Source organism: Equus caballus, unplaced genomic scaffold (assembly GCF_041296265.1).
Source record: "Equus caballus isolate H_3958 breed thoroughbred unplaced genomic scaffold, TB-T2T unassigned-0001169, whole genome shotgun sequence".
Lineage (NCBI taxonomy): Eukaryota > Metazoa > Chordata > Mammalia > Perissodactyla > Equidae > Equus > Equus caballus.
The window spans coordinates 1-25,220 of NW_027222108.1; the positions used below are offsets into that span (position 1 = coordinate 1).

Sequence of the window (25,220 nt, forward strand, 5' to 3'; positions counted from 1 at the left end):
GAGGCCCTGCCCAAGAGGCAGCTTCCCCACAGGAGGGCGGTGGTGCTTGAGCTGGGCCCGGGCAAGGAGGCGGGGGCCCTGGGGCTGGCGATCACCCCTGGGGCCCTGGGACGTGCAGACAGGGTCTCAGGAGTGCAGCGCTCCTGGGATCCCTGTCCCGCGACCCGGACGCCCAGGAGCCACGGACAGGCAGCCGGGCTCGGGCTCGCTCTCGCTCTCGCTCTCGCTCTCGCTCTCGCTCTGTGTGTGCGCGTTTTTGTGTGCGCGTGCGTGTTTGTGTGTTTCTTTCCTTCTCTCTTCGCCTCTTCGTTCTGGCTCTTTTCCTCTTTCTGCGGGGCGCCCCCGGACTTCCTGAGTTGACAGAACGAGCAGCCAGAAAAGTCAGGACACGGAGAACTTCGCCCGAGAAACCAACGCAATCTACCAGACGTACAGAACCCCCTCCCCGACGACCACAGCGTCCACAGTCTGCTCGAGCGCAGGTAGGGACATTACCCAGGGTCTCCCACAGGTTAGCTCACCCGTTAAGTCTCCTTAGTTTTACCAAGATGGCTAGCACGCCGAGGATGGACGGATGAGCGCCACGGTGTGATTACGGGGAGGGAAACGCACGTCGGAACACCCGTTGGTGCCTCCCGACGTCACCGGTATCCCCGTCCCGAGACCTCTGGGCTTCAGGGTTCTGGGCCGCAGCCCTCTCCCGTCGTCCACCCGGGATCCAGTGCACGATGTCTGCACTGCCCATCTCAAGAGTTTGGGCCCTGTGGGCGTTCTTGGATCCCGTTGGAAAGGGGACCTCGGGACGCGAGGGAGAGGAAAGGGCCGGGGGGCCGGGGTGGGGGGCGGGGGGCGGGCTGGGGGAAAGAGAGCGACGCCATCAACGCATGTCTGACCAGGACCTCGGCTGTGCCAGGCTCTCCATTTCCCACGGCACCGCGTCCCGTCGTCGGGGACGCCGCCTCTCGTCGGGACGTGTTGGTCTGCCGTCGGTCCTCCCGTCCCAGGCACGAGGCGGCGAACTCCCCCAAAGGCAGAGATTTTGGCACCTGCGTCCTCGGCTGCTGGGTCCGGCCCCAAGCAGGCACGCGGCCCGCAGGTGCCGGGCGAATGTCGGCGGAAAGCACTATGCTCACAGGGAAGGACGGCAGACGATGAGCGCGCACCAACCAGTGCCGCGCTCCGTGCTGAGCGGTGTGCTCCGTGCTCCCGCTTCCGCGCTCGCAACAACGCCACCGACGAGGCACTAACAGGACCCCCTTTCCAACCAGATGAGGCAACTGCCGCTCAGGGAGGGCGAGTCCCTCGCAGGAACGGCGGCCCTTGCTGCCGAGCCTTCGTTTGAGACCAAGCCTCCGGCCCGCACTCCGGGAAACTTACGGAGACACAGCCCCAGTTCTCCCAGCAGAACACGCTCATCGGAGGTCAGATTGGGGGAGCCGTCGGAACCAGAACCACCCAGGGCGCTACCCTGCAGGGAGCGACGCGCGGCCCGCCCCGCCCCGCCACCCCGCCATCCCGGGCAAGCAGGAAGCAGGCCACAGGTGCCCTGGGTCTGCTCTGGCAGGGAAAGTGGGGCCCACGGGAAAAGGGAAACACGAGGATATTCGCTCCCAGGATGATTGCTGAATGGTGAGAGGATGGAGGTTGAGGTCCTCTCTTCCTGCTCTGCCCGCATGTCCCAGCTTCTCCACAGCGAGCAACTATTGCTTTCTGTCTGCGGTGGGGAAGAGACGGCTTACCTTGATGAATTCCCCCCTTGAAAATGTAAAAGTCCGTGCGATCTGAGGCAAGTCTCCCCTCTCCTCCTCCCTGTCATCCCCGCTCTCCTCCCCTGGAGCAAACTCCCCTCCCGCTTTCCCGGATCCCCTTTCCGCGATAGTCTGCGCGGACACAGGCAGGGGAAGAGCAGACTTTCAAAGCTGCCCGAGCCGCACGATATGAAAGCTCAAGCCAAGGAGCCAGGAAGGGCTGGCCGCTGAGGACGGAAATGTCCTCTCGGGGGACTCGTCCACTCCCTCTGGCAGACAGAGGCCAGGAGGGGGGCAGGACAGAGTGAGGCACCTGAGTGAGGGGACACCAAAACCCTGGGCCAGCGCAGCAAGATTCCTAATCCTTCCATCCAGTCTGTTCAGAATCAAAACGGATGCAAGGGATCCACGAGGAGCCAGACACCGACCTTTCAAACGAAGGCAGGACCACCCCCCCCCCCCAAAAGACAAAAGCGAAGACGGAGACGGAGTTGCATCCCAGCCGGGGAGCGGGGGGAGGCGCTTGAAACTTAGACACTTGGGGAAGGGGACGTCTTTAAGGAAAGACAACACAAAAGGACCCGTACCAACTCCGGTGCGGAAACGAGGGTTTCTCGCGAACGACGGTATCAAGGACAGCCAGGTACCGACTTGGAGAAGCTGACACACGGCGCAGGCATCAGAAAATCCAGAAGCCGTCCCGCTTGGGATGGATGGCCAGGCCCGGAAGGCTCCTCTCGAGCCCAGTGGGCCCCGTCCTTCTGTAGGTGCTGTTTGGAGAGGCCTGACCCGGGGTCTTTCCTAGATGGGCTCTGGAAGACGGAGGGGCTGCTGGCAGCTTGCTGAAGCTGTCCGGGCCTCCGCAGCCCGGAGCGGGATCCGTTCCATCGCACACCACGACTCGACCAACTGCTTGGGTGCCGCGCCGGCCGAGTGGACCGCTAGGGTCTCTCAGGAGCCTGGCGGGTGGGAAGAGGCCGCCGAGGACAGAGGGAGCCCGCCGGACGAGGGCGGCGTCGGGGGCACGGCCACGCGGGGCCGGCCCCGGTTGGCCCTGGGTTCCCGTGGGGCCGCGAGGTGGAAGGGCTGGGCGGCGGCGGCGGCGGCGGCGGCGGTGGCCGCGGCCGCGGGGCACTCGCGCGGCTGGACAGCGGTGGGGGCGTGGCGGGGCGATGGGGCGACCGGTGAGGAGGGAGGAGGGGCGGGAGGAGCGTGGAGGGAGCGGCGCTGGGGCCGGGGGGCGGGGGGGGGGGGCGCAAAAGGAGAGGGAGGCGGCGGGAGGCAAAAGCCTACAGCACCCGGTATTCCCAGGCGGTCTCCCATCCAAGTCCTAACCAGGCCCGACCCTGCTTAGCTTCCGAGATCAGACGAGATCGGGCGCGTTCAGGGTGGTATGGCCGTAGACGCTGGCGGCTGCCGCCGGCGCCCCTAAGAAGCCTCGCGCGCGCGCGCGCTGTCGCCTGGCCCCTGTGACGCGCCGTCGCCTGGCGTCTGTGACGCGCGCGCCCGAGCCCCTGTGACGCGCACCGGCCGCCCGCGTCCCCTGCGCCCCGCGCTCCGCCGCCTGCCGCCTGCCTGCCACTGCCTCCCGCCGCCGCCGCCGCCGCCGCCGCGGCCAGCCAAACCCTGCCCTGCCCTGCCCTGCCCTGCCCTGCCGCCCGCCCAGGGCGCGGGAGGCCTCGGGCACCCCGGGGACTGTGGGCGGGCGGGGCGCAAGTCTAGGCGCTCTCCCAAGCCGGCCCCGGACGCTCCAGGCCTCCTGTCCGCCCGCATCCCGGCGACGGGTCGCAGGACATCCGGCTGCTCTGCTCGGGGACAGGTGGCCCGGGGCGTCGGGCGCGTCGGCGCGTCGGCGCGTCAGCGCGTCGGGGCCCCGGGCCGGCGAGGCCCCTCCGGCCCGAGGCGCCTCCCAACGAACCCGGGCCCAACAACCCCCGGCGGCCGCCGCTCCGGCCCGGCCCCAACTTGCCCAAATCCAGCTGGAGCCACCGGCGCGACCAGAGGGCATCACCGGAAAGCCCTCCGGGGCGGGCGGCGGGGCGCGGGGAGACCAGGGCGGGCCACCCTTCCCCGCCCCGCCCCGCGCCCCGCCCACGGGACCCGGACCGCGCCCTCAACCCCAGGCCCCGCGGCCACCCTGGACAGCTCCTGACTGACCGACCTGAGAGACACAGAGACAGAGACAGAGACAGAGGCAGAGACAGAGAGATTGAGAGGATCCGAGACACGGACCCAGACAGACACCCCCCGGGACAGACACACAGACGCTCACGCTGACACAGAGAGGCCCTGCCCAAGAGGCAGCTTCCCCACAGGAGGGCGGTGGTGCTTGAGCTGGGCCCGGGCAAGGAGGCGGGGGCCCTGGGGCTGGCGATCACCCCTGGGGCCCTGGGACGTGCAGACAGGGTCTCAGGAGTGCAGCGCTCCTGGGATCCCTGTCCCGCGACCCGGACGCCCAGGAGCCACGGACAGGCAGCCGGGCTCGGGCTCGCTCTCGCTCTCGCTCTCGCTCTCGCTCTCGCTCTGTGTGTGCGCGTTTTTGTGTGCGCGTGCGTGTTTGTGTGTTTCTTTCCTTCTCTCTTCGCCTCTTCGTTCTGGCTCTTTTCCTCTTTCTGCGGGGCGCCCCCGGACTTCCTGAGTTGACAGAACGAGCAGCCAGAAAAGTCAGGACACGGAGAACTTCGCCCGAGAAACCAACGCAATCTACCAGACGTACAGAACCCCCTCCCCGACGACCACAGCGTCCACAGTCTGCTCGAGCGCAGGTAGGGACATTACCCAGGGTCTCCCACAGGTTAGCTCACCCGTTAAGTCTCCTTAGTTTTACCAAGATGGCTAGCACGCCGAGGATGGACGGATGAGCGCCACGGTGTGATTACGGGGAGGGAAACGCACGTCGGAACACCCGTTGGTGCCTCCCGACGTCACCGGTATCCCCGTCCCGAGACCTCTGGGCTTCAGGGTTCTGGGCCGCAGCCCTCTCCCGTCGTCCACCCGGGATCCAGTGCACGATGTCTGCACTGCCCATCTCAAGAGTTTGGGCCCTGTGGGCGTTCTTGGATCCCGTTGGAAAGGGGACCTCGGGACGCGAGGGAGAGGAAAGGGCCGGGGGGCCGGGGTGGGGGGCGGGGGGCGGGCTGGGGGAAAGAGAGCGACGCCATCAACGCATGTCTGACCAGGACCTCGGCTGTGCCAGGCTCTCCATTTCCCACGGCACCGCGTCCCGTCGTCGGGGACGCCGCCTCTCGTCGGGACGTGTTGGTCTGCCGTCGGTCCTCCCGTCCCAGGCACGAGGCGGCGAACTCCCCCAAAGGCAGAGATTTTGGCACCTGCGTCCTCGGCTGCTGGGTCCGGCCCCAAGCAGGCACGCGGCCCGCAGGTGCCGGGCGAATGTCGGCGGAAAGCACTATGCTCACAGGGAAGGACGGCAGACGATGAGCGCGCACCAACCAGTGCCGCGCTCCGTGCTGAGCGGTGTGCTCCGTGCTCCCGCTTCCGCGCTCGCAACAACGCCACCGACGAGGCACTAACAGGACCCCCTTTCCAACCAGATGAGGCAACTGCCGCTCAGGGAGGGCGAGTCCCTCGCAGGAACGGCGGCCCTTGCTGCCGAGCCTTCGTTTGAGACCAAGCCTCCGGGCCCGCACTCCGGGAAACTTACGGAGACACAGCCCCAGTTCTCCCAGCAGAACACGCTCATCGGAGGTCAGATTGGGGGAGCCGTCGGAACCAGAACCACCCAGGGCGCTACCCTGCAGGGAGCGACGCGCGGCCCGCCCCGCCCCGCCACCCCGCCATCCCGGGCAAGCAGGAAGCAGGCCACAGGTGCCCTGGGTCTGCTCTGGCAGGGAAAGTGGGGCCCACGGGAAAAGGGAAACACGAGGATATTCGCTCCCAGGATGATTGCTGAACGGTGAGAGGATGGAGGTTGAGGTCCTCTCTTCCTGCTCTGCCCGCATGTCCCAGCTTCTCCACAGCGAGCAACTATTGCTTTCTGTCTGCGGTGGGGAAGAGACGGCTTACCTTGATGAATTCCCCCCTTGAAAATGTAAAAGTCCGTGCGATCTGAGGCAAGTCTCCCCTCTCCTCCTCCCTGTCATCCCCGCTCTCCTCCCCTGGAGCAAACTCCCCTCCCGCTTTCCCGGATCCCCTTTCCGCGATAGTCTGCGCGGACACAGGCAGGGGAAGAGCAGACTTTCAAAGCTGCCCGAGCCGCACGATATGAAAGCTCAAGCCAAGGAGCCAGGAAGGGCTGGCCGCTGAGGACGGAAATGTCCTCTCGGGGGACTCGTCCACTCCCTCTGGCAGACAGAGGCCAGGAGGGGGGCAGGACAGAGTGAGGCACCTGAGTGAGGGGACACCAAAACCCTGGGCCAGCGCAGCAAGATTCCTAATCCTTCCATCCAGTCTGTTCAGAATCAAAACGGATGCAAGGGATCCACGAGGAGCCAGACACCGACCTTTCAAACGAAGGCAGGACCACCCCCCCCCCCAAAAGACAAAAGCGAAGACGGAGACGGAGTTGCATCCCAGCCGGGGAGCGGGGGGAGGCGCTTGAAACTTAGACACTTGGGGAAGGGGACGTCTTTAAGGAAAGACAACACAAAAGGACCCGTACCAACTCCGGTGCGGAAACGAGGGTTTCTCGCGAACGACGGTATCAAGGACAGCCAGGTACCGACTTGGAGAAGCTGACACACGGCGCAGGCATCAGAAAATCCAGAAGCCGTCCCGCTTGGGATGGATGGCCAGGCCCGGAAGGCTCCTCTCGAGCCCAGTGGGCCCCGTCCTTCTGTAGGTGCTGTTTGGAGAGGCCTGACCCGGGGTCTTTCCTAGATGGGCTCTGGAAGACGGAGGGGCTGCTGGCAGCTTGCTGAAGCTGTCCGGGCCTCCGCAGCCCGGAGCGGGATCCGTTCCATCGCACACCACGACTCGACCAACTGCTTGGGTGCCGCGCCGGCCGAGTGGACCGCTAGGGTCTCTCAGGAGCCTGGCGGGTGGGAAGAGGCCGCCGAGGACAGAGGGAGCCCGCCGGACGAGGGCGGCGTCGGGGGCACGGCCACGCGGGGCCGGCCCCGGTTGGCCCTGGGTTCCCGTGGGGCCGCGAGGTGGAAGGGCTGGGCGGCGGCGGCGGCGGCGGCGGCGGTGGCCGCGGCCGCGGGGCACTCGCGCGGCTGGACAGCGGTGGGGGCGTGGCGGGGCGATGGGGCGACCGGTGAGGAGGGAGGAGGGGCGGGAGGAGCGTGGAGGGAGCGGCGCTGGGGCCGGGGGGCGGGGGGGGGGGCGCAAAAGGAGAGGGAGGCGGCGGGAGGCAAAAGCCTACAGCACCCGGTATTCCCAGGCGGTCTCCCATCCAAGTCCTAACCAGGCCCGACCCTGCTTAGCTTCCGAGATCAGACGAGATCGGGCGCGTTCAGGGTGGTATGGCCGTAGACGCTGGCGGCTGCCGCCGGCGCCCCTAAGAAGCCTCGCGCGCGCGCGCGCTGTCGCCTGGCCCCTGTGACGCGCCGTCGCCTGGCGTCTGTGACGCGCGCGCCCGAGCCCCTGTGACGCGCACCGGCCGCCCGCGTCCCCTGCGCCCCGCGCTCCGCCGCCTGCCGCCTGCCTGCCACTGCCTCCCGCCGCCGCCGCCGCCGCCGCCGCGGCCAGCCAAACCCTGCCCTGCCCTGCCCTGCCCTGCCCTGCCGCCCGCCCAGGGCGCGGGAGGCCTCGGGCACCCCGGGGACTGTGGGCGGGCGGGGCGCAAGTCTAGGCGCTCTCCCAAGCCGGCCCCGGACGCTCCAGGCCTCCTGTCCGCCCGCATCCCGGCGACGGGTCGCAGGACATCCGGCTGCTCTGCTCGGGGACAGGTGGCCCGGGGCGTCGGGCGCGTCGGCGCGTCGGCGCGTCAGCGCGTCGGGGCCCCGGGCCGGCGAGGCCCCTCCGGCCCGAGGCGCCTCCCAACGAACCCGGGCCCAACAACCCCCGGCGGCCGCCGCTCCGGCCCGGCCCCAACTTGCCCAAATCCAGCTGGAGCCACCGGCGCGACCAGAGGGCATCACCGGAAAGCCCTCCGGGGCGGGCGGCGGGGCGCGGGGAGACCAGGGCGGGCCACCCTTCCCCGCCCCGCCCCGCGCCCCGCCCACGGGACCCGGACCGCGCCCTCAACCCCAGGCCCCGCGGCCACCCTGGACAGCTCCTGACTGACCGACCTGAGAGACACAGAGACAGAGACAGAGACAGAGGCAGAGACAGAGAGATTGAGAGGATCCGAGACACGGACCCAGACAGACACCCCCCGGGACAGACACACAGACGCTCACGCTGACACAGAGAGGCCCTGCCCAAGAGGCAGCTTCCCCACAGGAGGGCGGTGGTGCTTGAGCTGGGCCCGGGCAAGGAGGCGGGGGCCCTGGGGCTGGCGATCACCCCTGGGGCCCTGGGACGTGCAGACAGGGTCTCAGGAGTGCAGCGCTCCTGGGATCCCTGTCCCGCGACCCGGACGCCCAGGAGCCACGGACAGGCAGCCGGGCTCGGGCTCGCTCTCGCTCTCGCTCTCGCTCTCGCTCTCGCTCTGTGTGTGCGCGTTTTTGTGTGCGCGTGCGTGTTTGTGTGTTTCTTTCCTTCTCTCTTCGCCTCTTCGTTCTGGCTCTTTTCCTCTTTCTGCGGGGCGCCCCCGGACTTCCTGAGTTGACAGAACGAGCAGCCAGAAAAGTCAGGACACGGAGAACTTCGCCCGAGAAACCAACGCAATCTACCAGACGTACAGAACCCCCTCCCCGACGACCACAGCGTCCACAGTCTGCTCGAGCGCAGGTAGGGACATTACCCAGGGTCTCCCACAGGTTAGCTCACCCGTTAAGTCTCCTTAGTTTTACCAAGATGGCTAGCACGCCGAGGATGGACGGATGAGCGCCACGGTGTGATTACGGGGAGGGAAACGCACGTCGGAACACCCGTTGGTGCCTCCCGACGTCACCGGTATCCCCGTCCCGAGACCTCTGGGCTTCAGGGTTCTGGGCCGCAGCCCTCTCCCGTCGTCCACCCGGGATCCAGTGCACGATGTCTGCACTGCCCATCTCAAGAGTTTGGGCCCTGTGGGCGTTCTTGGATCCCGTTGGAAAGGGGACCTCGGGACGCGAGGGAGAGGAAAGGGCCGGGGGGCCGGGGTGGGGGGCGGGGGGCGGGCTGGGGGAAAGAGAGCGACGCCATCAACGCATGTCTGACCAGGACCTCGGCTGTGCCAGGCTCTCCATTTCCCACGGCACCGCGTCCCGTCGTCGGGGACGCCGCCTCTCGTCGGGACGTGTTGGTCTGCCGTCGGTCCTCCCGTCCCAGGCACGAGGCGGCGAACTCCCCCAAAGGCAGAGATTTTGGCACCTGCGTCCTCGGCTGCTGGGTCCGGCCCCAAGCAGGCACGCGGCCCGCAGGTGCCGGGCGAATGTCGGCGGAAAGCACTATGCTCACAGGGAAGGACGGCAGACGATGAGCGCGCACCAACCAGTGCCGCGCTCCGTGCTGAGCGGTGTGCTCCGTGCTCCCGCTTCCGCGCTCGCAACAACGCCACCGACGAGGCACTAACAGGACCCCCTTTCCAACCAGATGAGGCAACTGCCGCTCAGGGAGGGCGAGTCCCTCGCAGGAACGGCGGCCCTTGCTGCCGAGCCTTCGTTTGAGACCAAGCCTCCGGGCCCGCACTCCGGGAAACTTACGGAGACACAGCCCCAGTTCTCCCAGCAGAACACGCTCATCGGAGGTCAGATTGGGGGAGCCGTCGGAACCAGAACCACCCAGGGCGCTACCCTGCAGGGAGCGACGCGCGGCCCGCCCCGCCCCGCCACCCCGCCATCCCGGGCAAGCAGGAAGCAGGCCACAGGTGCCCTGGGTCTGCTCTGGCAGGGAAAGTGGGGCCCACGGGAAAAGGGAAACACGAGGATATTCGCTCCCAGGATGATTGCTGAACGGTGAGAGGATGGAGGTTGAGGTCCTCTCTTCCTGCTCTGCCCGCATGTCCCAGCTTCTCCACAGCGAGCAACTATTGCTTTCTGTCTGCGGTGGGGAAGAGACGGCTTACCTTGATGAATTCCCCCCTTGAAAATGTAAAAGTCCGTGCGATCTGAGGCAAGTCTCCCCTCTCCTCCTCCCTGTCATCCCCGCTCTCCTCCCCTGGAGCAAACTCCCCTCCCGCTTTCCCGGATCCCCTTTCCGCGATAGTCTGCGCGGACACAGGCAGGGGAAGAGCAGACTTTCAAAGCTGCCCGAGCCGCACGATATGAAAGCTCAAGCCAAGGAGCCAGGAAGGGCTGGCCGCTGAGGACGGAAATGTCCTCTCGGGGGACTCGTCCACTCCCTCTGGCAGACAGAGGCCAGGAGGGGGGCAGGACAGAGTGAGGCACCTGAGTGAGGGGACACCAAAACCCTGGGCCAGCGCAGCAAGATTCCTAATCCTTCCATCCAGTCTGTTCAGAATCAAAACGGATGCAAGGGATCCACGAGGAGCCAGACACCGACCTTTCAAACGAAGGCAGGACCACCCCCCCCCCCCAAAAGACAAAAGCGAAGACGGAGACGGAGTTGCATCCCAGCCGGGGAGCGGGGGGAGGCGCTTGAAACTTAGACACTTGGGGAAGGGGACGTCTTTAAGGAAAGACAACACAAAAGGACCCGTACCAACTCCGGTGCGGAAACGAGGGTTTCTCGCGAACGACGGTATCAAGGACAGCCAGGTACCGACTTGGAGAAGCTGACACACGGCGCAGGCATCAGAAAATCCAGAAGCCGTCCCGCTTGGGATGGATGGCCAGGCCCGGAAGGCTCCTCTCGAGCCCAGTGGGCCCCGTCCTTCTGTAGGTGCTGTTTGGAGAGGCCTGACCCGGGGTCTTTCCTAGATGGGCTCTGGAAGACGGAGGGGCTGCTGGCAGCTTGCTGAAGCTGTCCGGGCCTCCGCAGCCCGGAGCGGGATCCGTTCCATCGCACACCACGACTCGACCAACTGCTTGGGTGCCGCGCCGGCCGAGTGGACCGCTAGGGTCTCTCAGGAGCCTGGCGGGTGGGAAGAGGCCGCCGAGGACAGAGGGAGCCCGCCGGACGAGGGCGGCGTCGGGGGCACGGCCACGCGGGGCCGGCCCCGGTTGGCCCTGGGTTCCCGTGGGGCCGCGAGGTGGAAGGGCTGGGCGGCGGCGGCGGCGGCGGCGGCGGTGGCCGCGGCCGCGGGGCACTCGCGCGGCTGGACAGCGGTGGGGGCGTGGCGGGGCGATGGGGCGACCGGTGAGGAGGGAGGAGGGGCGGGAGGAGCGTGGAGGGAGCGGCGCTGGGGCCGGGGGGCGGGGGGGGGGGGCGCAAAAGGAGAGGGAGGCGGCGGGAGGCAAAAGCCTACAGCACCCGGTATTCCCAGGCGGTCTCCCATCCAAGTCCTAACCAGGCCCGACCCTGCTTAGCTTCCGAGATCAGACGAGATCGGGCGCGTTCAGGGTGGTATGGCCGTAGACGCTGGCGGCTGCCGCCGGCGCCCCTAAGAAGCCTCGCGCGCGCAGCGCGCTGTCGCCTGGCCCCTGTGACGCGCCGTCGCCTGGCGTCTGTGACGCGCGCGCCCGAGCCCCTGTGACGCGCACCGGCCGCCCGCGTCCCCTGCGCCCCGCGCTCCGCCGCCTGCCGCCTGCCTGCCACTGCCTCCCGCCGCCGCCGCCGCCGCCGCCGCGGCCAGCCAAACCCTGCCCTGCCCTGCCCTGCCCTGCCCTGCCGCCCGCCCAGGGCGCGGGAGGCCTCGGGCACCCCGGGGACTGTGGGCGGGCGGGGCGCAAGTCTAGGCGCTCTCCCAAGCCGGCCCCGGACGCTCCAGGCCTCCTGTCCGCCCGCATCCCGGCGACGGGTCGCAGGACATCCGGCTGCTCTGCTCGGGGACAGGTGGCCCGGGGCGTCGGGCGCGTCGGCGCGTCGGCGCGTCAGCGCGTCGGGGCCCCGGGCCGGCGAGGCCCCTCCGGCCCGAGGCGCCTCCCAACGAACCCGGGCCCAACAACCCCCGGCGGCCGCCGCTCCGGCCCGGCCCCAACTTGCCCAAATCCAGCTGGAGCCACCGGCGCGACCAGAGGGCATCACCGGAAAGCCCTCCGGGGCGGGCGGCGGGGCGCGGGGAGACCAGGGCGGGCCACCCTTCCCCGCCCCGCCCCGCGCCCCGCCCACGGGACCCGGACCGCGCCCTCAACCCCAGGCCCCGCGGCCACCCTGGACAGCTCCTGACTGACCGACCTGAGAGACACAGAGACAGAGACAGAGACAGAGGCAGAGACAGAGAGATTGAGAGGATCCGAGACACGGACCCAGACAGACACCCCCCGGGACAGACACACAGACGCTCACGCTGACACAGAGAGGCCCTGCCCAAGAGGCAGCTTCCCCACAGGAGGGCGGTGGTGCTTGAGCTGGGCCCGGGCAAGGAGGCGGGGGCCCTGGGGCTGGCGATCACCCCTGGGGCCCTGGGACGTGCAGACAGGGTCTCAGGAGTGCAGCGCTCCTGGGATCCCTGTCCCGCGACCCGGACGCCCAGGAGCCACGGACAGGCAGCCGGGCTCGGGCTCGCTCTCGCTCTCGCTCTCGCTCTCGCTCTCGCTCTGTGTGTGCGCGTTTTTGTGTGCGCGTGCGTGTTTGTGTGTTTCTTTCCTTCTCTCTTCGCCTCTTCGTTCTGGCTCTTTTCCTCTTTCTGCGGGGCGCCCCCGGACTTCCTGAGTTGACAGAACGAGCAGCCAGAAAAGTCAGGACACGGAGAACTTCGCCCGAGAAACCAACGCAATCTACCAGACGTACAGAACCCCCTCCCCGACGACCACAGCGTCCACAGTCTGCTCGAGCGCAGGTAGGGACATTACCCAGGGTCTCCCACAGGTTAGCTCACCCGTTAAGTCTCCTTAGTTTTACCAAGATGGCTAGCACGCCGAGGATGGACGGATGAGCGCCACGGTGTGATTACGGGGAGGGAAACGCACGTCGGAACACCCGTTGGTGCCTCCCGACGTCACCGGTATCCCCGTCCCGAGACCTCTGGGCTTCAGGGTTCTGGGCCGCAGCCCTCTCCCGTCGTCCACCCGGGATCCAGTGCACGATGTCTGCACTGCCCATCTCAAGAGTTTGGGCCCTGTGGGCGTTCTTGGATCCCGTTGGAAAGGGGACCTCGGGACGCGAGGGAGAGGAAAGGGCCGGGGGGCCGGGGTGGGGGGCGGGGGGCGGGCTGGGGGAAAGAGAGCGACGCCATCAACGCATGTCTGACCAGGACCTCGGCTGTGCCAGGCTCTCCATTTCCCACGGCACCGCGTCCCGTCGTCGGGGACGCCGCCTCTCGTCGGGACGTGTTGGTCTGCCGTCGGTCCTCCCGTCCCAGGCACGAGGCGGCGAACTCCCCCAAAGGCAGAGATTTTGGCACCTGCGTCCTCGGCTGCTGGGTCCGGCCCCAAGCAGGCACGCGGCCCGCAGGTGCCGGGCGAATGTCGGCGGAAAGCACTATGCTCACAGGGAAGGACGGCAGACGATGAGCGCGCACCAACCAGTGCCGCGCTCCGTGCTGAGCGGTGTGCTCCGTGCTCCCGCTTCCGCGCTCGCAACAACGCCACCGACGAGGCACTAACAGGACCCCCTTTCCAACCAGATGAGGCAACTGCCGCTCAGGGAGGGCGAGTCCCTCGCAGGAACGGCGGCCCTTGCTGCCGAGCCTTCGTTTGAGACCAAGCCTCCGGGCCCGCACTCCGGGAAACTTACGGAGACACAGCCCCAGTTCTCCCAGCAGAACACGCTCATCGGAGGTCAGATTGGGGGAGCCGTCGGAACCAGAACCACCCAGGGCGCTACCCTGCAGGGAGCGACGCGCGGCCCGCCCCGCCCCGCCACCCCGCCATCCCGGGCAAGCAGGAAGCAGGCCACAGGTGCCCTGGGTCTGCTCTGGCAGGGAAAGTGGGGCCCACGGGAAAAGGGAAACACGAGGATATTCGCTCCCAGGATGATTGCTGAACGGTGAGAGGATGGAGGTTGAGGTCCTCTCTTCCTGCTCTGCCCGCATGTCCCAGCTTCTCCACAGCGAGCAACTATTGCTTTCTGTCTGCGGTGGGGAAGAGACGGCTTACCTTGATGAATTCCCCCCTTGAAAATGTAAAAGTCCGTGCGATCTGAGGCAAGTCTCCCCTCTCCTCCTCCCTGTCATCCCCGCTCTCCTCCCCTGGAGCAAACTCCCCTCCCGCTTTCCCGGATCCCCTTTCCGCGATAGTCTGCGCGGACACAGGCAGGGGAAGAGCAGACTTTCAAAGCTGCCCGAGCCGCACGATATGAAAGCTCAAGCCAAGGAGCCAGGAAGGGCTGGCCGCTGAGGACGGAAATGTCCTCTCGGGGGACTCGTCCACTCCCTCTGGCAGACAGAGGCCAGGAGGGGGGCAGGACAGAGTGAGGCACCTGAGTGAGGGGACACCAAAACCCTGGGCCAGCGCAGCAAGATTCCTAATCCTTCCATCCAGTCTGTTCAGAATCAAAACGGATGCAAGGGATCCACGAGGAGCCAGACACCGACCTTTCAAACGAAGGCAGGACCACCCCCCCCCCAAAAGACAAAAGCGAAGACGGAGACGGAGTTGCATCCCAGCCGGGGAGCGGGGGGAGGCGCTTGAAACTTAGACACTTGGGGAAGGGGACGTCTTTAAGGAAAGACAACACAAAAGGACCCGTACCAACTCCGGTGCGGAAACGAGGGTTTCTCGCGAACGACGGTATCAAGGACAGCCAGGTACCGACTTGGAGAAGCTGACACACGGCGCAGGCATCAGAAAATCCAGAAGCCGTCCCGCTTGGGATGGATGGCCAGGCCCGGAAGGCTCCTCTCGAGCCCAGTGGGCCCCGTCCTTCTGTAGGTGCTGTTTGGAGAGGCCTGACCCGGGGTCTTTCCTAGATGGGCTCTGGAAGACGGAGGGGCTGCTGGCAGCTTGCTGAAGCTGTCCGGGCCTCCGCAGCCCGGAGCGGGATCCGTTCCATCGCACACCACGACTCGACCAACTGCTTGGGTGCCGCGCCGGCCGAGTGGACCGCTAGGGTCTCTCAGGAGCCTGGCGGGTGGGAAGAGGCCGCCGAGGACAGAGGGAGCCCGCCGGACGAGGGCGGCGTCGGGGGCACGGCCACGCGGGGCCGGCCCCGGTTGGCCCTGGGTTCCCGTGGGGCCGCGAGGTGGAAGGGCTGGGCGGCGGCGGCGGCGGCGGCGGCGGTGGCCGCGGCCGCGGGGCACTCGCGCGGCTGGACAGCGGTGGGGGCGTGGCGGGGCGATGGGGCGACCGGTGAGGAGGGAGGAGGGGCGGGAGGAGCGTGGAGGGAGCGGCGCTGGGGCCGGGGGGCGGGGGGGGGGGGCGCAAAAGGAGAGGGAGGCGGCGGGAGGCAAAAGCCTACAGCACCCGGTATTCCCAGGCGGTCTCCCATCCAAGTCCTAACCAGGCCCGACCCTGCTTAGCTTCCGAGATCAGACGAGATCGGGCGCGTTCAGGGTGGTATGGCCGTAGACGCTGGCGGCTGCCGCCGGCGCCCCTAAGAAGCCTCGCGCGCGCGCGCGCTGTCGCCTGGCCCCTGTGACGCGCCGTCGCCTGGCGTCTGTGACGCGCGCGCCCGAGCCCCTGTGACGCGCACCGGCCGCCCGCGTCCCCTGCGCCCCGCGCTCCGCCGCCTGCCGCCTGCCTGCCACTGCCTCCCGCCGCCGCCGCCGCCGCCGCCGCGGCCAGCCAAACCCTGCCCTGCCCTGCCCTGCCCTGCCCTGCCGCCCGCCCAGGGCGCGGGAGGCCTCGGGCACCCCGGGGACTGTGGGCGGGCGGGGCGCAAGTCTAGGCGCTCTCCCAAGCCGGCCCCGGACGCTCCAGGCCTCCTGTCCGCCCGCATCCCGGCGACGGGTCGCAGGACATCCGGCTGCTCTGCTCGGGGACAGGTGGCCCGGGGCGTCGGGCGCGTCGGCGCGTCGGCGCGTCAGCGCGTCGGGGCCCCGGGCCGGCGAGGCCCCTCCGGCCCGAGGCGCCTCCCAACGAACCCGGGCCCAACAACCCCCGGCGGCCGCCGCTCCGGCCCGGCCCCAACTTGCCCAAATCCAGCTGGAGCCACCGGCGCGACCAGAGGGCATCACCGGAAAGCCCTCCGGGGCGGGCGGCGGGGCGCGGGGAGACCAGGGCGGGCCACCCTTCCCCGCCCCGCCCCGCGCCCCGCCCACGGGACCCGGACCGCGCCCTCAACCCCAGGCCCCGCGGCCACCCTGGACAGCTCCTGACTGACCGACCTGAGAGACACAGAGACAGAGACAGAGACAGAGGCAGAGACAGAGAGATTGAGAGGATCCGAGACACGGACCCAGACAGACACCCCCCGGGACAGACACACAGACGCTCACGCTGACACAGAGAGGCCCTGCCCAAGAGGCAGCTTCCCCACAGGAGGGCGGTGGTGCTTGAGCTGGGCCCGGGCAAGGAGGCGGGGGCCCTGGGGCTGGCGATCACCCCTGGGGCCCTGGGACGTGCAGACAGGGTCTCAGGAGTGCAGCGCTCCTGGGATCCCTGTCCCGCGACCCGGACGCCCAGGAGCCACGGACAGGCAGCCGGGCTCGGGCTCGCTCTCGCTCTCGCTCTCGCTCTCGCTCTCGCTCTGTGTGTGCGCGTTTTTGTGTGCGCGTGCGTGTTTGTGTGTTTCTTTCCTTCTCTCTTCGCCTCTTCGTTCTGGCTCTTTTCCTCTTTCTGCGGGGCGCCCCCGGACTTCCTGAGTTGACAGAACGAGCAGCCAGAAAAGTCAGGACACGGAGAACTTCGCCCGAGAAACCAACGCAATCTACCAGACGTACAGAACCCCCTCCCCGACGACCACAGCGTCCACAGTCTGCTCGAGCGCAGGTAGGGACATTACCCAGGGTCTCCCACAGGTTAGCTCACCCGTTAAGTCTCCTTAGTTTTACCAAGATGGCTAGCACGCCGAGGATGGACGGATGAGCGCCACGGTGTGATTACGGGGAGGGAAACGCACGTCGGAACACCCGTTGGTGCCTCCCGACGTCACCGGTATCCCCGTCCCGAGACCTCTGGGCTTCAGGGTTCTGGGCCGCAGCCCTCTCCCGTCGTCCACCCGGGATCCAGTGCACGATGTCTGCACTGCCCATCTCAAGAGTTTGGGCCCTGTGGGCGTTCTTGGATCCCGTTGGAAAGGGGACCTCGGGACGCGAGGGAGAGGAAAGGGCCGGGGGGCCGGGGTGGGGGGCGGGGGGCGGGCTGGGGGAAAGAGAGCGACGCCATCAACGCATGTCTGACCAGGACCTCGGCTGTGCCAGGCTCTCCATTTCCCACGGCACCGCGTCCCGTCGTCGGGGACGCCGCCTCTCGTCGGGACGTGTTGGTCTGCCGTCGGTCCTCCCGTCCCAGGCACGAGGCGGCGAACTCCCCCAAAGGCAGAGATTTTGGCACCTGCGTCCTCGGCTGCTGGGTCCGGCCCCAAGCAGGCACGCGGCCCGCAGGTGCCGGGCGAATGTCGGCGGAAAGCACTATGCTCACAGGGAAGGACGGCAGACGATGAGCGCGCACCAACCAGTGCCGCGCTCCGTGCTGAGCGGTGTGCTCCGTGCTCCCGCTTCCGCGCTCGCAACAACGCCACCGACGAGGCACTAACAGGACCCCCTTTCCAACCAGATGAGGCAACTGCCGCTCAGGGAGGGCGAGTCCCTCGCAGGAACGGCGGCCCTTGCTGCCGAGCCTTCGTTTGAGACCAAGCCTCCGGGCCCGCACTCCGGGAAACTTACGGAGACACAGCCCCAGTTCTCCCAGCAGAACACGCTCATCGGAGGTCAGATTGGGGGAGCCGTCGGAACCAGAACCACCCAGGGCGCTACCCTGCAGGGAGCGACGCGCGGCCCGCCCCGCCCCGCCACCCCGCCATCCCGGGCAAGCAGGAAGCAGGCCACAGGTGCCCTGGGTCTGCTCTGGCAGGGAAAGTGGGGCCCACGGGAAAAGGGAAACACGAGGATATTCGCTCCCAGGATGATTGCTGAACGGTGAGAGGATGGAGGTTGAGGTCCTCTCTTCCTGCTCTGCCCGCATGTCCCAGCTTCTCCACAGCGAGCAACTATTGCTTTCTGTCTGCGGTGGGGAAGAGACGGCTTACCTTGATGAATTCCCCCCTTGAAAATGTAAAAGTCCGTGCGATCTGAGGCAAGTCTCCCCTCTCCTCCTCCCTGTCATCCCCGCTCTCCTCCCCTGGAGCAAACTCCCCTCCCGCTTTCCCGGATCCCCTTTCCGCGATAGTCTGCGCGGACACAGGCAGGGGAAGAGCAGACTTTCAAAGCTGCCCGAGCCGCACGATATGAAAGCTCAAGCCAAGGAGCCAGGAAGGGCTGGCCGCTGAGGACGGAAATGTCCTCTCGGGGGACTCGTCCACTCCCTCTGGCAGACAGAGGCCAGGAGGGGGGCAGGACAGAGTGAGGCACCTGAGTGAGGGGACACCAAAACCCTGGGCCAGCGCAGCAAGATTCCTAATCCTTCCATCCAGTCTGTTCAGAATCAAAACGGATGCAAGGGATCCACGAGGAGCCAGACACCGACCTTTCAAACGAAGGCAGGACCACCCCCCCCCCCAAAAGACAAAAGCGAAGACGGAGACGGAGTTGCATCCCAGCCGGGGAGCGGGGGGAGGCGCTTGAAACTTAGACACTTGGGGAAGGGGACGTCTTTAAGGAAAGACAACACAAAAGGACCCGTACCAACTCCGGTGCGGAAACGAGGGTTTCTCGCGAACGACGGTATCAAGGACAGCCAGGTACCGACTTGGAGAAGCTGACACACGGCGCAGGCATCAGAAAATCCAGAAGCCGTCCCGCTTGGGATGGATGGCCAGGCCCGGAAGGCTCCTCTCGAGCCCAGTGGGCCCCGTCCTTCTGTAGGTGCTGTTTGGAGAGGCCTGACCCGGGGTCTTTCCTAGATGGGCTCTGGAAGACGGAGGGGCTGCTGGCAGCTTGCTGAAGCTGTCCGGGCCTCCGCAGCCCGGAGCGGGATCCGTTCCATCGCACACCACGACTCGACCAACTGCTTGGGTGCCGCGCCGGCCGAGTGGACCGCTAGGGTCTCTCAGGAGCCTGGCGGGTGGGAAGAGGCCGCCGAGGACAGAGGGAGCCCGCCGGACGAGGGCGGCGTCGGGGGCACGGCCACGCGGGGCCGGCCCCGGTTGGCCCTGGGTTCCCGTGGGGCCGCGAGGTGGAAGGGCTGGGCGGCGGCGGCGGCGGCGGCGGCGGTGGCCGCGGCCGCGGGGCACTCGCGCGGCTGGACAGCGGTGGGGGCGTGGCGGGGCGATGGGGCGACCGGTGAGGAGGGAGGAGGGGCGGGAGGAGCGTGGAGGGAGCGGCGCTGGGGCCGGGGGGCGGGGGGGGGGGGGCGCAAAAGGAGAGGGAGGCGGCGGGAGGCAAAAGCCTACAGCACCCGGTATTCCCAGGCGGTCTCCCATCCAAGTCCTAACCAGGCCCGACCCTGCTTAGCTTCCGAGATCAGACGAGATCGGGCGCGTTCAGGGTGGTATGGCCGTAGACGCTGGCGGCTGCCGCCGGCGCCCCTAAGAAGCCTCGCGCGCGCGCGCGCTGTCGCCTGGCCCCTGTGACGCGCCGTCGCCTGGCGTCTGTGACGCGCGCGCCCGAGCCCCTGTGACGCGCACCGGCCGCCCGCGTCCCCTGCGCCCCGCGCTCCGCCGCCTGCCGCCTGCCTGCCACTGCCTCCCGCCGCCGCCGCCGCCGCCGCCGCGGCCAGCCAAACCCTGCCCTGCCCTGCCCTGCCCTGCCCTGCCGCCCGCCCAGGGCGCGGGAGGCCTCGGGCACCCCGGGGACTGTGGGCGGGCGGGGCGCAAGTCTAGGCGCTCTCCCAAGCCGGCCCCGGACGCTCCAGGCCTCCTGTCCGCCCGCATCCCGGCGACGGGTCGCAGGACATCCGGCTGCTCTGCTCGGGGACAGGTGGCCCGGGGCGTCGGGCGCGTCGGCGCGTCGGCGCGTCAGCGCGTCGGGGCCCCGGGCCGGCGAGGCCCCTCCGGCCCGAGGCGCCTCCCAACGAACCCGGGCCCAACAACCCCCGGCGGCCGCCGCTCCGGCCCGGCCCCAACTTGCCCAAATCCAGCTGGAGCCACCGGCGCGACCAGAGGGCATCACCGGAAAGCCCTCCGGGGCGGGCGGCGGGGCGCGGGGAGACCAGGGCGGGCCACCCTTCCCCGCCCCGCCCCGCGCCCCGCCCACGGGACCCGGACCGCGCCCTCAACCCCAGGCCCCGCGGCCACCCTGGACAGCTCCTGACTGACCGACCTGAGAGACACAGAGACAGAGACAGAGACAGAGGCAGAGACAGAGAGATTGAGAGGATCCGAGACACGGACCCAGACAGACACCCCCCGGGACAGACACACAGACGCTCACGCTGACACAGAGAGGCCCTGCCCAAGAGGCAGCTTCCCCACAGGAGGGCGGTGGTGCTTGAGCTGGGCCCGGGCAAGGAGGCGGGGGCCCTGGGGCTGGCGATCACCCCTGGGGCCCTGGGACGTGCAGACAGGGTCTCAGGAGTGCAGCGCTCCTGGGATCCCTGTCCCGCGACCCGGACGCCCAGGAGCCACGGACAGGCAGCCGGGCTCGGGCTCGCTCTCGCTCTCGCTCTCGCTCTCGCTCTCGCTCTGTGTGTGCGCGTTTTTGTGTGCGCGTGCGTGTTTGTGTGTTTCTTTCCTTCTCTCTTCGCCTCTTCGTTCTGGCTCTTTTCCTCTTTCTGCGGGGCGCCCCCGGACTTCCTGAGTTGACAGAACGAGCAGCCAGAAAAGTCAGGACACGGAGAACTTCGCCCGAGAAACCAACGCAATCTACCAGACGTACAGAACCCCCTCCCCGACGACCACAGCGTCCACAGTCTGCTCGAGCGCAGGTAGGGACATTACCCAGGGTCTCCCACAGGTTAGCTCACCCGTTAAGTCTCCTTAGTTTTACCAAGATGGCTAGCACGCCGAGGATGGACGGATGAGCGCCACGGTGTGATTACGGGGAGGGAAACGCACGTCGGAACACCCGTTGGTGCCTCCCGACGTCACCGGTATCCCCGTCCCGAGACCTCTGGGCTTCAGGGTTCTGGGCCGCAGCCCTCTCCCGTCGTCCACCCGGGATCCAGTGCACGATGTCTGCACTGCCCATCTCAAGAGTTTGGGCCCTGTGGGCGTTCTTGGATCCCGTTGGAAAGGGGACCTCGGGACGCGAGGGAGAGGAAAGGGCCGGGGGGCCGGGGTGGGGGGCGGGGGGCGGGCTGGGGGAAAGAGAGCGACGCCATCAACGCATGTCTGACCAGGACCTCGGCTGTGCCAGGCTCTCCATTTCCCACGGCACCGCGTCCCGTCGTCGGGGACGCCGCCTCTCGTCGGGACGTGTTGGTCTGCCGTCGGTCCTCCCGTCCCAGGCACGAGGCGGCGAACTCCCCCAAAGGCAGAGATTTTGGCACCTGCGTCCTCGGCTGCTGGGTCCGGCCCCAAGCAGGCACGCGGCCCGCAGGTGCCGGGCGAATGTCGGCGGAAAGCACTATGCTCACAGGGAAGGACGGCAGACGATGAGCGCGCACCAACCAGTGCCGCGCTCCGTGCTGAGCGGTGTGCTCCGTGCTCCCGCTTCCGCGCTCGCAACAACGCCACCGACGAGGCACTAACAGGACCCCCTTTCCAACCAGATGAGGCAACTGCCGCTCAGGGAGGGCGAGTCCCTCGCAGGAACGGCGGCCCTTGCTGCCGAGCCTTCGTTTGAGACCAAGCCTCCGGGCCCGCACTCCGGGAAACTTACGGAGACACAGCCCCAGTTCTCCCAGCAGAACACGCTCATCGGAGGTCAGATTGGGGGAGCCGTCGGAACCAGAACCACCCAGGGCGCTACCCTGCAGGGAGCGACGCGCGGCCCGCCCCGCCCCGCCACCCCGCCATCCCGGGCAAGCAGGAAGCAGGCCACAGGTGCCCTGGGTCTGCTCTGGCAGGGAAAGTGGGGCCCACGGGAAAAGGGAAACACGAGGATATTCGCTCCCAGGATGATTGCTGAACGGTGAGAGGATGGAGGTTGAGGTCCTCTCTTCCTGCTCTGCCCGCATGTCCCAGCTTCTCCACAGCGAGCAACTATTGCTTTCTGTCTGCGGTGGGGAAGAGACGGCTTACCTTGATGAATTCCCCCCTTGAAAATGTAAAAGTCCGTGCGATCTGAGGCAAGTCTCCCCTCTCCTCCTCCCTGTCATCCCCGCTCTCCTCCCCTGGAGCAAACTCCCCTCCCGCTTTCCCGGATCCCCTTTCCGCGATAGTCTGCGCGGACACAGGCAGGGGAAGAGCAGACTTTCAAAGCTGCCCGAGCCGCACGATATGAAAGCTCAAGCCAAGGAGCCAGGAAGGGCTGGCCGCTGAGGACGGAAATGTCCTCTCGGGGGACTCGTCCACTCCCTCTGGCAGACAGAGGCCAGGAGGGGGGCAGGACAGAGTGAGGCACCTGAGTGAGGGGACACCAAAACCCTGGGCCAGCGCAGCAAGATTCCTAATCCTTCCATCCAGTCTGTTCAGAATCAAAACGGATGCAAGGGATCCACGAGGAGCCAGACACCGACCTTTCAAACGAAGGCAGGACCACCCCCCCCCCAAAAGACAAAAGCGAAGACGGAGACGGAGTTGCATCCCAGCCGGGGAGCGGGGGGAGGCGCTTGAAACTTAGACACTTGGGGAAGGGGACGTCTTTAAGGAAAGACAACACAAAAGGACCCGTACCAACTCCGGTGCGGAAACGAGGGTTTCTCGCGAACGACGGTATCAAGGACAGCCAGGTACCGACTTGGAGAAGCTGACACACGGCGCAGGCATCAGAAAATCCAGAAGCCGTCCCGCTTGGGATGGATGGCCAGGCCCGGAAGGCTCCTCTCGAGCCCAGTGGGCCCCGTCCTTCTGTAGGTGCTGTTTGGAGAGGCCTGACCCGGGGTCTTTCCTAGATGGGCTCTGGAAGACGGAGGGGCTGCTGGCAGCTTGCTGAAGCTGTCCGGGCCTCCGCAGCCCGGAGCGGGATCCGTTCCATCGCACACCACGACTCGACCAACTGCTTGGGTGCCGCGCCGGCCGAGTGGACCGCTAGGGTCTCTCAGGAGCCTGGCGGGTGGGAAGAGGCCGCCGAGGACAGAGGGAGCCCGCCGGACGAGGGCGGCGTCGGGGGCACGGCCACGCGGGGCCGGCCCCGGTTGGCCCTGGGTTCCCGTGGGGCCGCGAGGTGGAAGGGCTGGGCGGCGGCGGCGGCGGCGGCGGCGGTGGCCGCGGCCGCGGGGCACTCGCGCGGCTGGACAGCGGTGGGGGCGTGGCGGGGCGATGGGGCGACCGGTGAGGAGGGAGGAGGGGCGGGAGGAGCGTGGAGGGAGCGGCGCTGGGGCCGGGGGGCGGGGGGGGGGGGCGCAAAAGGAGAGGGAGGCGGCGGGAGGCAAAAGCCTACAGCACCCGGTATTCCCAGGCGGTCTCCCATCCAAGTCCTAACCAGGCCCGACCCTGCTTAGCTTCCGAGATCAGACGAGATCGGGCGCGTTCAGGGTGGTATGGCCGTAGACGCTGGCGGCTGCCGCCGGCGCCCCTAAGAAGCCTCGCGCGCGCGCGCGCTGTCGCCTGGCCCCTGTGACGCGCCGTCGCCTGGCGTCTGTGACGCGCGCGCCCGAGCCCCTGTGACGCGCACCGGCCGCCCGCGTCCCCTGCGCCCCGCGCTCCGCCGCCTGCCGCCTGCCTGCCACTGCCTCCCGCCGCCGCCGCCGCCGCCGCCGCGGCCAGCCAAACCCTGCCCTGCCCTGCCCTGCCCTGCCCTGCCGCCCGCCCAGGGCGCGGGAGGCCTCGGGCACCCCGGGGACTGTGGGCGGGCGGGGCGCAAGTCTAGGCGCTCTCCCAAGCCGGCCCCGGACGCTCCAGGCCTCCTGTCCGCCCGCATCCCGGCGACGGGTCGCAGGACATCCGGCTGCTCTGCTCGGGGACAGGTGGCCCGGGGCGTCGGGCGCGTCGGCGCGTCGGCGCGTCAGCGCGTCGGGGCCCCGGGCCGGCGAGGCCCCTCCGGCCCGAGGCGCCTCCCAACGAACCCGGGCCCAACAACCCCCGGCGGCCGCCGCTCCGGCCCGGCCCCAACTTGCCCAAATCCAGCTGGAGCCACCGGCGCGACCAGAGGGCATCACCGGAAAGCCCTCCGGGGCGGGCGGCGGGGCGCGGGGAGACCAGGGCGGGCCACCCTTCCCCGCCCCGCCCCGCGCCCCGCCCACGGGACCCGGACCGCGCCCTCAACCCCAGGCCCCGCGGCCACCCTGGACAGCTCCTGACTGACCGACCTGAGAGACACAGAGACAGAGACAGAGACAGAGGCAGAGACAGAGAGATTGAGAGGATCCGAGACACGGACCCAGACAGACACCCCCCGGGACAGACACACAGACGCTCACGCTGACACAGAGAGGCCCTGCCCAAGAGGCAGCTTCCCCACAGGAGGGCGGTGGTGCTTGAGCTGGGCCCGGGCAAGGAGGCGGGGGCCCTGGGGCTGGCGATCACCCCTGGGGCCCTGGGACGTGCAGACAGGGTCTCAGGAGTGCAGCGCTCCTGGGATCCCTGTCCCGCGACCCGGACGCCCAGGAGCCACGGACAGGCAGCCGGGCTCGGGCTCGCTCTCGCTCTCGCTCTCGCTCTCGCTCTCGCTCTGTGTGTGCGCGTTTTTGTGTGCGCGTGCGTGTTTGTGTGTTTCTTTCCTTCTCTCTTCGCCTCTTCGTTCTGGCTCTTTTCCTCTTTCTGCGGGGCGCCCCCGGACTTCCTGAGTTGACAGAACGAGCAGCCAGAAAAGTCAGGACACGGAGAACTTCGCCCGAGAAACCAACGCAATCTACCAGACGTACAGAACCCCCTCCCCGACGACCACAGCGTCCACAGTCTGCTCGAGCGCAGGTAGGGACATTACCCAGGGTCTCCCACAGGTTAGCTCACCCGTTAAGTCTCCTTAGTTTTACCAAGATGGCTAGCACGCCGAGGATGGACGGATGAGCGCCACGGTGTGATTACGGGAGGGAAACGCACGTCCGAACACCCGTTGGTGCCTCCCGACGTCACCGGTATCCCCGTCCCGAGACCTCTGGGCTTCAGGGTTCTGGGCCGCAGCCCTCTCCCGTCGTCCACCCGGATCCAGTGCACGATGTCTGCACTGCCCATCTCAAGAGTTTGGGCCCTGTGGGCGTTCTTGGATCCCGTTGGAAAGGGGACCTCGGGACGCGAGGGAGAGGAAAGGGCCGGGGGCCGGGGTGGGGGGCGGGGGGCGGGCTGGGGGAAAGAGAGCGACGCCATCAACGCATGTCTGACCAGGACCTCGGCTGTGCCAGGCTCTCCATTTCCCACGGCACCGCGTCCCGTCGTCGGGGACGCCGCCTCTCGTCGGGACGTGTTGGTCTGCCGTCGGTCCTCCCGTCCCAGGCACGAGGCGGCGAACTCCCCCAAAGGCAGAGA

General features: G+C 68.0%; 8 non-coding genes across 8 annotated transcripts; 2 read left to right on the forward strand and 6 right to left on the reverse strand.

The window, feature by feature from the left end:
• Nucleotides 1-997: 997 nt before the first annotated feature.
• MIR8935-3 (microRNA mir-8935-3) lies at nt 998-1,142 on the forward strand. The gene has a single exon (NR_128059.1). It is a non-coding gene; the product is annotated as a microRNA 8935-3 (primary transcript).
• A 1,892-nt stretch (nt 1,143-3,034) lies between these two features.
• On the reverse strand, nt 3,035-3,153 carry LOC138922555 (5S ribosomal RNA). The gene has a single exon (XR_011435677.1). It is a non-coding gene; the product is annotated as a 5S ribosomal RNA (ribosomal RNA).
• A 1,875-nt stretch (nt 3,154-5,028) lies between these two features.
• On the forward strand, nt 5,029-5,173 carry MIR8935-4 (microRNA mir-8935-4). The gene has a single exon (NR_128067.1). It is a non-coding gene; the product is annotated as a microRNA 8935-4 (primary transcript).
• A 1,891-nt stretch (nt 5,174-7,064) lies between these two features.
• LOC138922557 (5S ribosomal RNA) lies at nt 7,065-7,183 on the reverse strand. Its single transcript, XR_011435679.1, has one exon. It is a non-coding gene; the product is annotated as a 5S ribosomal RNA (ribosomal RNA).
• A 3,913-nt stretch (nt 7,184-11,096) lies between these two features.
• On the reverse strand, nt 11,097-11,215 carry LOC138922558 (5S ribosomal RNA). Its single transcript, XR_011435681.1, has one exon. It is a non-coding gene; the product is annotated as a 5S ribosomal RNA (ribosomal RNA).
• A 3,912-nt stretch (nt 11,216-15,127) lies between these two features.
• On the reverse strand, nt 15,128-15,246 carry LOC138922559 (5S ribosomal RNA). The gene has a single exon (XR_011435682.1). It is a non-coding gene; the product is annotated as a 5S ribosomal RNA (ribosomal RNA).
• Nucleotides 15,247-19,159: 3,913 nt separating this feature from the next.
• On the reverse strand, nt 19,160-19,278 carry LOC138922560 (5S ribosomal RNA). Its single transcript, XR_011435683.1, has one exon. It is a non-coding gene; the product is annotated as a 5S ribosomal RNA (ribosomal RNA).
• A 3,911-nt stretch (nt 19,279-23,189) lies between these two features.
• LOC138922556 (5S ribosomal RNA) lies at nt 23,190-23,308 on the reverse strand. The gene has a single exon (XR_011435678.1). It is a non-coding gene; the product is annotated as a 5S ribosomal RNA (ribosomal RNA).
• Between the last annotated feature and the right edge of the window lie 1,912 nt (nt 23,309-25,220).